The sequence below is a fragment of the Vicugna pacos genome, chromosome 5 (assembly GCF_048564905.1).
Source record: "Vicugna pacos chromosome 5, VicPac4, whole genome shotgun sequence".
Classification (NCBI taxonomy): domain Eukaryota; kingdom Metazoa; phylum Chordata; class Mammalia; order Artiodactyla; family Camelidae; genus Vicugna; species Vicugna pacos.
The window spans coordinates 44,348,780-44,362,466 of record NC_132991.1 but is presented as its reverse complement, the minus strand read 5'-3'; positions in this window follow the sequence as shown (position 1 = coordinate 44,362,466).

Below are 13,687 nucleotides of genomic sequence, written 5' to 3'. Positions count from 1 at the left end.
TTTATTGAGTATCTTGATATTTTGTCCCATTTGAGCCTCACAGTAACCCAAGAGGTGAATAGGAGAGGTATTAAGTCCACTCCACGGAAGAGATAGCGCAGATCCCACAGTTCTTCAAGGAAAGGGCTCAAATCTGTGTTCCCAGATGCCAAAGCCAACGTACTTTCTGTCACCACATTGTTCCTAGTGTTCCACGATGTTTAGTTTGGAGAAGGCACTTTTCTAGGTAATGGTTCTTTTCCTTTATACACCTCAAGCATACTTAGCATGTTTACATCTGAGAAATTGCATGAGTTTTCCTTTACACTGAACATTAGGCAGTGTCAACTCAGAAATTTCTGAGGACCACCGTATAATCATTTTGTTGGGATCCTTGCTCAAAACACACCAACTCTCACCTTTAACAGGAGTTAACATAAATCTTTAGGTCACAAAGTCTGGAGATAAGACAGGAAGCTATAGAAGAGAAAAACAAAAACCAAACTGAACCAGCTAGAACCAAGATGGGGACGAATCTGACCTCCAACAGACCCTGAGTCTCATTACACACTGAGTTTACTACATTGATATATTAAATGACACACCTACCAATGGCCATGACTGGAAGTCAAGGACCAGAAAAGGATAAAAAGAAGGTGACACCCACTCCCTCGGAAAGCCCTGCTGCCCCTTCCCCAGCAGACTGATGTATATGCCTCCCCATCGTTAGCCTCGCTCCTCCTCCCTTTGTCTTTACTCTTTAAAATCAAATCCCTCTTCCAACATGGGTGAGAAGTTGATCTGTGAACTAAGTTCCCACTTCTCCATTCTCTGGCCATTGAATAAAGCTTGTGATGCTTCAATTTCGGCTTTAGTTTCATTTTTGATTGCACGAACCCAAATGGAAAAAGAACCTTCTGTACTGAGGCAGAGGGCCTTGACTGGGTTAAGGCCTGAGCAGAGTCCATACGACTTAATTTGGTAGCACTTTAGGGGGCTCAGGTACGCAGGAGTTCAGAGATTCCAAATCTGGGTACTGTAAGATTGAATAAGAAAACTAGAGACTTGATGTGAATTTCCCAGATGAATCTGGATTTTAGCAAAAGTGTCCTACAAAAAGAGGCCACTGGAACCAGCTGTAATTTACCAGCTGTCAAATAAATCATTCTGCCCTTTGTAAAATGCAAACTGTTTGAAAGACGGTTTCTCTGAATGTTGTAGCTATTGACTTGCACTGTACCTTCACCATAGATACATGTGTCTTACTATTTAAAATTATTCACATAGCCACTACACTTTGGGAAACAGGTTTTAAAATAATAAAGCATTTCACCAAGTATATTGAAAAAAAGGGGGAAAGAAAAGGAAAGAAAAGAATGTGCGGCTGTTTATACCAGATATCAAACTATTGTTTTAGTTGCGGTTAAACCTGAATAATTTTTAATTGAAAATGATCACAAGGTTTTTCTAAATCCCAGCATAAAAAGAAACAACCAAATCTGACTTTGAAACCACGACTGCCCTGTTGGTGATGATGAAGTCAAGCGGGGGGGGGGGGGGTGTCTCAGCTGCCCTTGGAGGCCACTGGTTGACAGCCGTGATGTTGCTGCCACCTTGTGGTTAGTCCAGATAGCGCAGCCAGGGAGGCGGCCTGGCCACCCAAGGGAGCAAGTGTGCCACAGCCTAGCTAGTCAGTCACACTTTGATAATGCTTCAGCTGAGCTCACTTATTGCCTGGGAAGACGGAGGGCCTGTGTGGCTTATTACGGGCTTGTGGTATTTATTAATCCACAACAGTATTGTTTTTGATAGACAACCTAAGATTAAGGCTAATAAAGGACTCTGGGAATGTGGACTCAATAATTTTGTTGGCTTGAGAACAAAGAAGAAAGTCAGTAAATAGTACCTGGATCCTCCAGTAATCACTCCCGTCTTGTAAATTACTGTTTTCTCTTATTCCAGCCCACCACCTGTCATTCTAAAAAGTATGATATATTAATTTTTAGCTAAGCAATATCCACAGGGAGTAATCAGAGTCGGCCCCGTACAGGTGTTTTTCCAATGAAAAAGGTTACTATTGGAATTAGTTATAAACGACATCAGAACACTGAATATTAACAAAGTGATTTTCATCTGCTTATTAAATACCCGGAGATACCTATGCACCAAATCATGTTGTTCTGGCTGACATTTGAAAGGTCGTGCATCATCTGAGAAAGAAGAGCCCCACCTTCAGGGTGTCCTTGACCTTCCTTCTTGTCCTTTTTCTTTTTCCTTGTACATTTTATTTTAAATTTAATTATTATTAAATAGTTAAGCCCTCCACAATGATATAAAAATATGATATTGATCATGCTTGACCTCACCACTCAGCTTAAGAAACACAATGTTGGGGGGAGCGTATAGGTCAGTGGTAGAGCACATGCTTAGCATGCCCCAGGTCCTGGGTTCCATCCCTAGGACCTCCATTAAAAAAATAAATAAATAAACCTAATTACCTTCCCCTACAAAAAAAAAAGAGAAACAAACAAAATGTTATCAACACAGGTGAGGCCCTCTGTGAACCCCCATTGTGGCCCCTTCCTTCCCACTGAGTCATGGTTTCCACTGCCCTAAATTTGGTGTTTCATTCTCACTGTCTCTTTATGTTTTTAACAGTATAGATGTATCTATAAATAATATAAAGTATCATTGTTCATGTTTTTAAAAACTTTATTTAAAAGTTTTTTTCCCTATAACTTGAATTTTTTCCTCCAGTGTTATGATGTGTGAGATTCATCCTTTGCATTACTTTCTGAGGGCTGCCATAACAAATTACCACAAATTTGGTGGCTTAAAACAACAGAAAGGTAGTCTGTCACTTGTTCTGAGTGCTAGAAGCTATAATCAGGGTGTCCTCAGGGCTGTCCTCCCTCTGGGGCTCTAAGAGAGGATCTGTTCTCTGCCTCTTCCAGCTTCTCGTGGCTCCAGACAGTCCTTGGTTGGTGGCTGCATAGCTCCAGTCTCTGCCCCATCTTCACATGGCCTTCTGCTCTCTGTCTGTGCCATTGGATTTAGGGTCCATGTGTGTAATCCAGGAGGATCTCCTCTTAAGATCATTACTTACATCTGCAAAGAGCCTAGATAATACATGGGGGAGGCAGGTTTCCAACCCATGCATTTTGACCGACTGCCCTGATCACTGGATTACATGCCTGTAAGCTCAGATAGCTGCGACTTCCCATTATTCAAATGAAGGGCATTTCATGTGGCCTTAGTTCTAATGCTTAGCCCATGTAGGTGAAAACTAACTGGTATTGAGAGGTTACAGGTGGAAGAGATGGTGCACTTGCTGGGGAGGCAAGGAATCTGGGTGCTGGAGTCAATCTTCTGTTGGCCCCAAACTCCAGCGGACAGGATGCCGTTTTGTCCCTGTTCCTCTTCCAAATCATTTACCTGATTTAACCAGCTGGGAGGTTGACAAAAAATAACAACTAACTCACTCCTTGGGTTTGGGCTGGGAATGCACAATGGGATTTTTGAAAATACTTTCTTCTATTACTAAAGTAAATAATCCTATAGAAATTTGGAAAATGGAAGGAAAAAATTACTTTTAAGGCCACTAACCTAATCCATCTATTTCTCATGTGCACATTTTTACAGTTATAATCATTGAATCTAGTTTTATAATCTACAATATATCATTATTTTCCTTCTTGCTCTATAATCTTCATAAATGAATTTTTTTTAAGACAAGTATTTTCATCTCCATTTTACAGTTGCAGAAACTGAAGCTCAGGAGACTGACTTGCTAAAGGTTCCAGAGCTAGTAAGTGATAAAGCTGAGGACCATGAAGAATTTGTCATTTGTAATGCTTAATATGTTGTGAGTGTTACCAGGTTGTATTTACATATGTGGCTGTTTCTAGTAACCGTTTACACATCAGCATCCAATTATCTGTTGCCACATAACAAATCACCCTGAAACATAGTGTCTTAAAGCAGTGATTGCATTTATTTTGTCATTTGGGCAGGGCTCGCAAGGACAGTTTATTTTTGCTCCCTGTGGCATATCTGGGGTGGCTTGAAACTGGTGGCTGGGACCATCTGAATACTCACTGACTCACAGGTTGCCCGGTGCTGCTGGCTGGGAGCCAGGACCTCAGCTGAGCTGTGGCCAGAACAGCTACACACGGCCCTTCCCTGTGGCTGCTTGGCTGCCTCCCACAATGGTGGCTGGGTTCCAAAGGCAAACATGCCAGGAGAAGAGAAACAAGGCAAAAGCTGCCTCCCCTTTTGTGATCTTGTCTGAAATCACAGGATCGCTTCTGCCGTATTCTGCTTGTTAGAAGCAAGTCACTGAGGCCAGTCACTTTCAAAGGGAGGGGAATTAGGCTCTATCTTTTGTTGGGAAGAATATTAAAGAATTTGTGAACATATTTTAAGACCATCACAATTGGCCCATTGGACATGAATTATTTACATTTCCCCCCTACATGTAAGATATACTCACTCCCCTCCTCCATGTCCCTCAAACATTGTACCTCTGGTAGCATCAGGGTTGAGGTCCATGATCTGGACACATAAATCAGGTCCAGGAGTGCTGAGACTCCCTGGATACTGCCCTCTGAGTGCATCTCCTCCCAATCTGAAGACCTGTGAATCAAGAGACAAGCCATCTGCCCACCAAACCCAATACCCAGTTGTGGGACAAGCTGTAGACACTTATGTTCAAAAGGAGAAAAACGGGAAGCACACAGCAGCCCCTGTCCACAGCAGTTCTGAAATCTGCCTGAGTGTGTGCTGCCGCTTCCCCGATCAGGACTCCATCCTCCTTCCTGGAAGCCATTCACCATAGCTGGACCCTTGATTTCACCCTTTGAGTCATTTTTTTTCTTTTCCACTAACAGTAGCCTCTCTTTCCAACTGAGTAGTTCTCTTAGATCGCTTTCTGCACTTTGGGAATTCAAAGGCCTGAATGTCTCTTTTGTTTTAGGTTGATTATAATGCTTTAAAAAAAAAACCCAAAACTTCGTAGGCTTCTCATGAATCAGTTTATAACCAACTCCGTGAGGCAAAAGCCACACCCACAGATCTCATTTAGCCTTTCTCTATCTTAGTCTCTCCAAAACTGCTGGCTGAGAACGTCTTTATGGGTTGCAGGTCTTTTGTAAGAAAGAGTCTATGCAGCAATACCTTAAAACTTCCTGGAGTCTTAACAGAGAGTTTTATACTCACGAGCCTGGCTTCACCTTCGGGCTGTGTCTCATGACCACTCTGGATTGGAGCTTCACCTGGAAGCCACTTCTTTTGCCATGCAGAGAGGTGAGGAAGGGAAACCATTACAGGGTCCAAACTCTTTCTCCTTGCTGCATGACAGGCCAAGAAATCCGGAGACGAGGTGTTGGGGCAAGAAATAACGACTTTATTTGGAAACCAGTAGACCGAGAAGATGACAGACTAATGTCCTGGAGAACCATCTTCCCCAAGTCAGCATTCAGGCTCCTTTTATACTAAAAAGGGAGGAGATGTGGTTGGTTGTTGCAAACTTCTTGGTGTCAGAAGCCTTTGCTCTTGCAGCTGTCCAGGGAGGTCAGGTCAGGATGCTCCTGTAAATCGCCAACAAGACCAATGTTATTCTCTGTTCTACAACTTTTTATCTTTGTATGAATGGAAAGTGTTGTTGTACCCTTAAAGTCAAAGCCTTGAGAATGGGCCATCCTGTATATTTCAGGCTCTAGGTGACATTCTTTTGCAAAAGGTGCAGAACCAGTGTGACTAAGCACAGGAAACAGAGCACAGGGTTAGAGCAAAAGGAACAGATCTAGTATGGAGTCAGATTTATTCTTCTCTGTTAGAGAATTTTTACTTCAAACCTAGCAACGCCTGTGTATTTAACAGTGCTTTCTTTAGTTTCTCTCTCTTGCATTTTACTGTAGACGATGAGAATAACCAAGCAGCACCAGCAATGATCTCCCCCAAAATCTTCTTTGATAGGTCTTTCAGGTAATTTGGTATATTTCCTTTCTTCCATGTTACCATCGGTCACACACACAACTTCCTAGCACTGTGTGACAGCTCCCAATAACACTGCCTCACATTCCTGTCAGCCCGAACCAATCACTTCTTTAAGAACCATGAGGTTTCCTTCAACCGTCCCTTGAAGCCCCTGCCTAATTCTGCCTGCTGGCCAGTTCTGAAGTCACTGCCACATGTTTTCATTTTTTTGTTATGGTACCAAAATCTGTTCCAGTTAGCTGTTGCTTCATAACCAATCACCCACAAACTTAATGGCTTAAAATAGTAATGGCAGCTATTTGCTCATTAATCTACACTTTTTGGGAAGAATTTAGAGAAGACAATTTCTGCTGCACTCAGAGTCAGCTGGGCTGGCTCAAAGATTGGGGGCTAGAATATTCTGAAATCTCACCCACTCACATGTCTGGTGGCTGATGTTGGCTGTCCCCAGGAGCTCATCCCTTACTGTTGTTGGAATATCTACACGTGACCTTTCTGTGCAACAGCCTGATTTTTTCATCAAATGGTGAAGTGATTAGGCTCCGAGAGCAAGCATTCCAAGAGAGAGAGAGTCAGGGGGAAACTCATCTCCCAGCCACACAGTATTATTTCTGTCACATTCCATTCTTCAGATGTGAGTCACTGAGTTTGGCTCACACATAAAGGGAGAGGAATTGGACGCCACCATTGAATGGGAGGAGTGTCAAAGAATTTGAGGACCTGTTTTTAAACCACCAGTAAAAAGGCATTCTTGCCCCCATTTTTAACAGATGTAGAAACTGTAATTCAGACAGACTGACCTGCTGACGATCTTACAATTAGTCAGTGATAAGATGTGGAACCACAGAGCTTACTTTCCATATTTAATAACAAAATATGTAAGGTACAATCTGTAAAGCACTATAATGCCACAACATTTGACTAGGAAAGCCGAGCTCTAGACGTGTGAGGGAGAGGGAGGCAAAGGCAGAAGCTTTAGTAGGTCTTGGCACACATAAAATTGTCCAGTAATGTTAGAATATACACAGAGCATGTGTCTATCCTTGTAATACCTGGAAAAAATCCTCAAATGGCACATTTCTGGATTAATATGATCCCAGTTATTGAGTGACATTAAGATGATCTTAATTGAGCTTTTCTAGCTTCTTAACACGAGGAGGAGAACCCATCAGCCATGTGTGATATGAATTGAAGAACTTTATTATTTGTATGTGGAATGAAACTTGAGTTTACTTTGATGCTCATGGTCTTTTAATGAATTAAGCTGTCATAATGGCCAGAAACATCTTCAGTCCTGACTTCAGAGCACCTAACTAGGGTCTGCATCCCCATCAACCACCCTCTAGTTCGACACACAATGCACTTCTACCTGACGGGCCCCAGATTTGGCTAAGGCAACTGAGCAGAGGGGAGTCCTTTAAAGCTGCATGACACTGGACTCTTTGAATTCTCCTAAAGAAGGAATGTATCCATCAACTTTTGCCCAAAGGTATTTTTGGTCTCACAGTTAAAATTCTTAGATAGCTTTTTTCCATGTCTGTGTGTGTGTGTTTGAACACGAGCACGTGTCTTTATGTGAGAGTGTTCCAACTAGTTTGTTTTCCCATTGTTTACTGCTGATAGGCCTTTGAATTTTCTTGGTAAGCATGCTGTTGTGCAATAAAGAAAAACAATCCAGTTATAATATACCAAAACCAAAATATAATGCTGTGTCTAGTAATGTGTCTAAATACCTTCTGAGAAGGGTAAAAAGAACTTTTCCCGACGCTATTCTGTCCTTTGTGATCATGTTTAGTCTGTGTAGTTTTTCTAGAACAAAACACCAGTGTCTATTGATGTGGGCGCATGGTCCCTATAGTTGTCAAAACCAGTGATCTTAACCATTAGGTTCAGTATTAAATCTCCAAGGACAAAGATGTTTAGCTTAATCTCTCCCTCTCCTGCCATAACAGCAAACAAATCAGCATTGTTTGGTTCAGGCTGTGGTTGCCTGAAAAGAATAGTGAGTTGTACATTGAGGAAAATAAGGCATTTAGACGATCAGGCTTAGGAACTTACCACCGTGATCTGCACCTTTCCCCACCGCTTTTGCTCAGAGGCTCTCCCCGTTGCCTGCTTCCTCCAAGCTGTTCTCAGCCACGTGGATTCAGTTCTGGTCCATCCCTCTTTCCTCTGTTTAGTCCTTACCCCAGTCTTGCCTCTTACGTCATCTTTACAAGGACCACTAACTTTCTCTTATTTCTAGAGCCTTCAATACCCAGATCACGAAAGGTTTACTCCATTCTTAAATCTTGAGAATTCTAGATAATTCTCTGCTGAAAGATGGGAATGGTGGTGTAAATTAAATTGGGTAAAATTCTGTGAAATAACAGGCTCAAAGCATCCCAGCCTGAACCTTGGGCAGTGCCTGTATACACAGGAGCGCCTCAGTGAGTGAGTGGTGAGTGAATAAGAAAGGCCTGTTTTTGTAGAGGATACTAAATCAAGTGACCTGTTTGAAGTTATACTCCTGGATGGTGGCAGAGTTCTTACCAGAATCTAGATCTTCCTGTGTTATCCAGTGCTCTGGATTCCACTTGGCTCGGCTTCCAGGACTCTGCATTACATTTGGAAGACTTGCGCATGTCTATGCCTCCAGAGATGGGGATCCACAGCGCTGCAAAGCAAGCGGTTCCTGGGGCCACTTAGGTGACTGACCAAGTTGGGTTCTTGGCAGATGCTCTGGTCTCTCATTCCTGGTGTTAACAAAGTATTTATTTGGGTTTTTAAAATATTGTCTTTGAGTTCTTGTTAATTTAAACTGAACAAGGTTTTGGACGCTTTCAACTAGGCAGAGTTCTTGGGTTCTTTAATCAATAGAGATTGATAAGGGGCCAGACGAGAAATTCAGGCGAGGCTTTATTGCAACTTCTGCTGCAGCAGGAGGGAGTGAAAACAAGCAACAGCTGCTCTTGCTCGCTCTCCGAAGCGGCGGGAACTGAACCGGCCCCTTAAATGGGGTGAGGGTAGGGGTGGGTCCGTGGGTCTGGGCAGAGGAGTTGTTTAGATGATCTGCCCACAGCCTTGGTGGTGCTGTGAACAAGGATCCTCCATAGTACCCTGCTTTTGCTCCCAGCACTTCCGAAGTGGCAGTTGGATTTTGGCCTTTTTATATTTTTTTGTTCATAATTCACCCCAACTGTGCATGCATACAGTTAAGTTTTAGTCCTTTATAGTTTCTTTTTATTCTGTTGCTGGAGGAGACATTTGTCCAGGTGCAAGCACTCCAGTAAAGAGTCCCAGGTCTCAGGTCCCAGCCTGTCTCAATAACATATAATTTTAAGTACTTGTAAATGTTTATGTTAGTACAAAAGTAATACATGTTAATTATAGGAAATACAGATAAAACAAAAAGAGGGAAATTTAAAATGCCCATTATCCTACTCTGCCCCAAAGAGAAACACTATTAACTAATTAACTATATGATACATTGTTTCCAGTTATGTATATATGCATATGTATTATATATATTCACATCCACAATTACAAATTGTTTTATACATTGTTTATTTTACTTACTAATATTTTATGAACATATTTCCATATTGCTAACTACCTATAACATAATTTTTGACAACATAAATTTTTAGTAGTATGACATTGTATTTGTCCACTCTCTTTCTACTGGACATTTTTTCCAAAGACAAGAAATCTTTAAAGATAATTTGCAGAGGGAAAGTATAGCTCAGTGGTAGAGTGCATGCTTAGCATGCATGAGGCCCTGGGTTCAATCCCCAGTACCTCCATTAAAATAAATTAATAAATAAAAACCTAATTACCCCCCCAAAATTAATAAAGATGATTTTCCATACAGACAATTATTTCAAAATTAAAAGCTTTTTCTTCTTTTTTTAGGTAGAAGAGGGACTATAGAAATGTAAAATGATTTGAACTCTTATTTACTAAAAAATGTATGTAATTTTAAAAAATGAACAGAGCCTCAGTGATCTGGAAACAATATTATAAGCTCAAACACATTGTACACAGAGTTTTAGTATGAGAAGAGAGAATGGGGCAGAAAAATATTTTATGATACAATGGCTAAAAATTTCCCAAATTTGATAAAGACAAATGTATACATTCAAGAAGCTCAGAAAACCCAAAGCATGATATTTTTTTTAAAAAAAAAGCTTACACCCAGGTATATCCTAATTAAACTGCTAAAAACCAAAGCTAAAAAGAAAATCTTGAAAGCAGCCAGAAGCAAAGGACACATTACACACAAGGGAACAATAAACAACTGATTACTGTCTTAACATTAGAAATTATTAAGGCCAAAACACAATAGAATGACATCTTTAAGGTGCCAGAATGAAAAATCTGTCAGCCCAGAATTCTACCTCCAGTGAACATATCCTTCAAAACTGAAAATTATATACATATTTCAGGAAAATGAAAGTAAGAATCTATCGTTAGCAGAACTGCTGTAATGAATTGTCAAGGGAAGTTGTTCAGGATGAGGGTAAATGATGCCAGATGGAAACTTAGACTTCAGGAGGGGATGAGGAACACCGGGAAAGTAAATATGTGGGTAAATTTTAAAAGGCTATTTTTTAACTTCTGCATTTCCTTTGTCTTCCCTTCTTTTTTCACTTACTTGGTAAGAAGATTTTTTAATTTACAATATGGGCTGAGTATGTCTTCATTTCTTTGAAATACATATAACTATATAAAGCAAAATTTTTAACACTATATTTTGGTTTATAACATATGTAGTTGTAATACAGATGACAGAGTGCACATTTGGTTCAATATTCATAAACCAATCAATATATTCTACCATATTAACAGAATTAAGGAGAAAAACAATATGATTGTTTTGGTAGATACAGAAGTCATTAGACACAATTTAATAATTCAATTCATGACTCTAAAAAACTCAACAAATTAAAGTTCCTCAATCTGATGAAGGTTGTATATGATACATGTAATGATAAAATATTGAATATTTTCCCTCTGTGACAGTGAACAAACTAAGAATGTCCACCTGTACTAATTTACTATTGTTTGTAATGTATAAAAATTTAAGATTGAATATTTGATGAATAAAGGGGTGGATACATGGATAGAAATGTGATAAAGCAAATGTAGCAAATTGTTAATTATAGACTCTATGGGGTACGTATGTGCATGTTTACTCTGTAATTCTTCCCATTTCTCTATGCTTGAAAATGTTCATAACGAGATGTTGGAGGGAAAAGTTTGCAAAGTTCTACATTAGAGAAACCTGTTTAACTTTCTTTAACCCTGTTTCCAAAATTTCTTTTTTCATCAAAACAAAATAAAACCCCTAAGGAAAATGTAATAAACCCTGCAGAACATACTCTGGAAAACACTTTATATTTAGATTGAGTCTACACCCATTTAGATTTTTAAAATAAGAATGATGTATCACATCCACTGCTGCGTAACAAACTACCACAAAACACAGTGACTTAAGGACAATGTTCTATTCTGTAGGTTGACTGGAACTCAGCTGGGTAGTTCTGCTGATCTCACTTGGAATCTCTCATACATGTGAGCTCATCTGAAGCTTGAACATCCAAGGGGACTTCTCACCCTCCAGGGTCTCTCTCCAGGTAGCCTTCAGGTATTCTAGTCTAGCTTTCCTCACCAGCATGATGGCTCAGCTCCACTGTCCACTGTGTTTCCTGTCATCAACTACCAATTCTTCCTCTTTCCCATCAGTATTTTCTCTTTACTACATAATTCTTGATTTCTCACCACTTCAGCCTGCCATGAACTATCACGGCCCTACCTCACGGTCTAGACCAGGGACTGGCAAAATTTGGCCTGTGGGCCCAATGTGGTCTGCAGTGCCTTTGTAAATAAAACTTTTTTGGGACATAGTCATACTCATTCATTTACTATTATCTGTGGCATCTACTGGCTACAAGGGCAGAGCTGAGTAGTTGCAACAGAAACTGTGATCCACAAAATCTATTTGGCTCTTTATAGACTTTTTCCTGATCCCTTATGGCTTGTGTCTCCAGACGTTCATTTAGCTTCTGTTCTCACTGACTTATGCTTGAAGTATTTTCCAGTCTGAGTTCCTAGAAGAGAGAGAACCAAAATCCTCTGAAATCCTCATTCATCAATCTGGAATGAAATGAAAGAGGACATTCTCATTTCATGCCAGGCCACTGCACGGTGTGTTGGCCAGCTATGAAGATGCGGAATGTGGGCGATGTGTTCTCTCCCCACCTTATCCGATTAGCTGTGGCTGAGGAAATGTGGGTAATGCACAGGTAGTAAAACGGAGCTGCCTGGATGGGTCGGGGCATCGTGGGCACTATATGTCTAGCGCAACTGCAAATCAAACTGAATAAGCTAATATATTTAAAATTACATGATACTGTGCGTGAGCCATATATTTATAAAATGTCAAAAGTACTTGCCATCATCTTTTGAGACTCCAGTGAAGTCTGTTAAGTGTCCATTCACTGGTCATAAACAAGAATCTAATGTATTAAAGATGTTTCCATCTATGCTTTTCATTCACAATAATGCTTTTAGAAGTACTTAAGCTTGCTTAGGTGTTGTTCAATCTATGAATGCATTAATTATATTGCTCTGTCTAATCAACCTCACAGAACTGAAAACCAACCTTTAAAAGAATTTTTTTGTAGGAAGATGTGAAAATTAATATAGCATGTAGGTGCTGTTGGTTCTAATTAAAATCAATATCTGTCCTTAAAAAGGTACTTACCAATTAAGATCAATTTGAAGTTAAATACAGTACCCTTGAAATTAATAATATAAATCAGTGACAAAGTATGATGTAACTTATACAAATCCAGTTCGCATAAAATATTATAGCTCTATTGCATAATAGGACATATAATATTATAGTGTTATTGTACCTGCACAACATAATATACCACTAACACTTCCCAGGAGACAAAAAGTAGGTGAAAAAAAGACTACATGAACAATTGAACTAAGACTGGGTGAGTACTACTTAGATACTAATTATTCTTCTTATTTGGAAAAAATCCAATAGTTCATCCAGTATGAATTACGCACTTTCTCAAGGATAAGTTACTAAATCACAGAGTTGTAATAAGCAGCACTTTTAACAGGTTCTTCTTCCGTGCTTTTCCAACTTAAACTTCATCCACTTTGGTTGCCTACATCTTGCCTCCCTTCCACACTACAGATGGCTCCAGTTCAGATCTTATATGGAGGAGAACACCCTGACAATCCTGAAACTGTCCTCAGATCCTTCTAGCAGTGTAAAAGGTATGGTACTAGAGTACACTTTATAGACAGATCTGACAGCATTTTCAATAAACAAAATTCAAAATAAATTTTCCCCACTGAAAAACAAACAAGCAAAACATGGGAAGAGACTTTCAGAACAATGCCTACAACTTCTTGCCTGGACAAATTGTAACACACACAAATAGCTTCCAAAATAACTTTTATTACTATGTAAAAACAAGCCAAGAAAAAAAAAATAGATGTATATTTTTTCTACAAAATTATAAAATATTCAGGCTATTTAATATTTTTCCATAAATGTGTTGAGACAAAAAGGCAAATTTAAACATAGAAATCTTTTCCACTTAAAAGTTTTCAGGTACCTTGTAAGGGATAAATAGTTTTCGTTCTTCTATACTTTCCTATGTAGCTCTAAGCAGTTACAGTTTTCTGTCGTTATCTAAAAAAG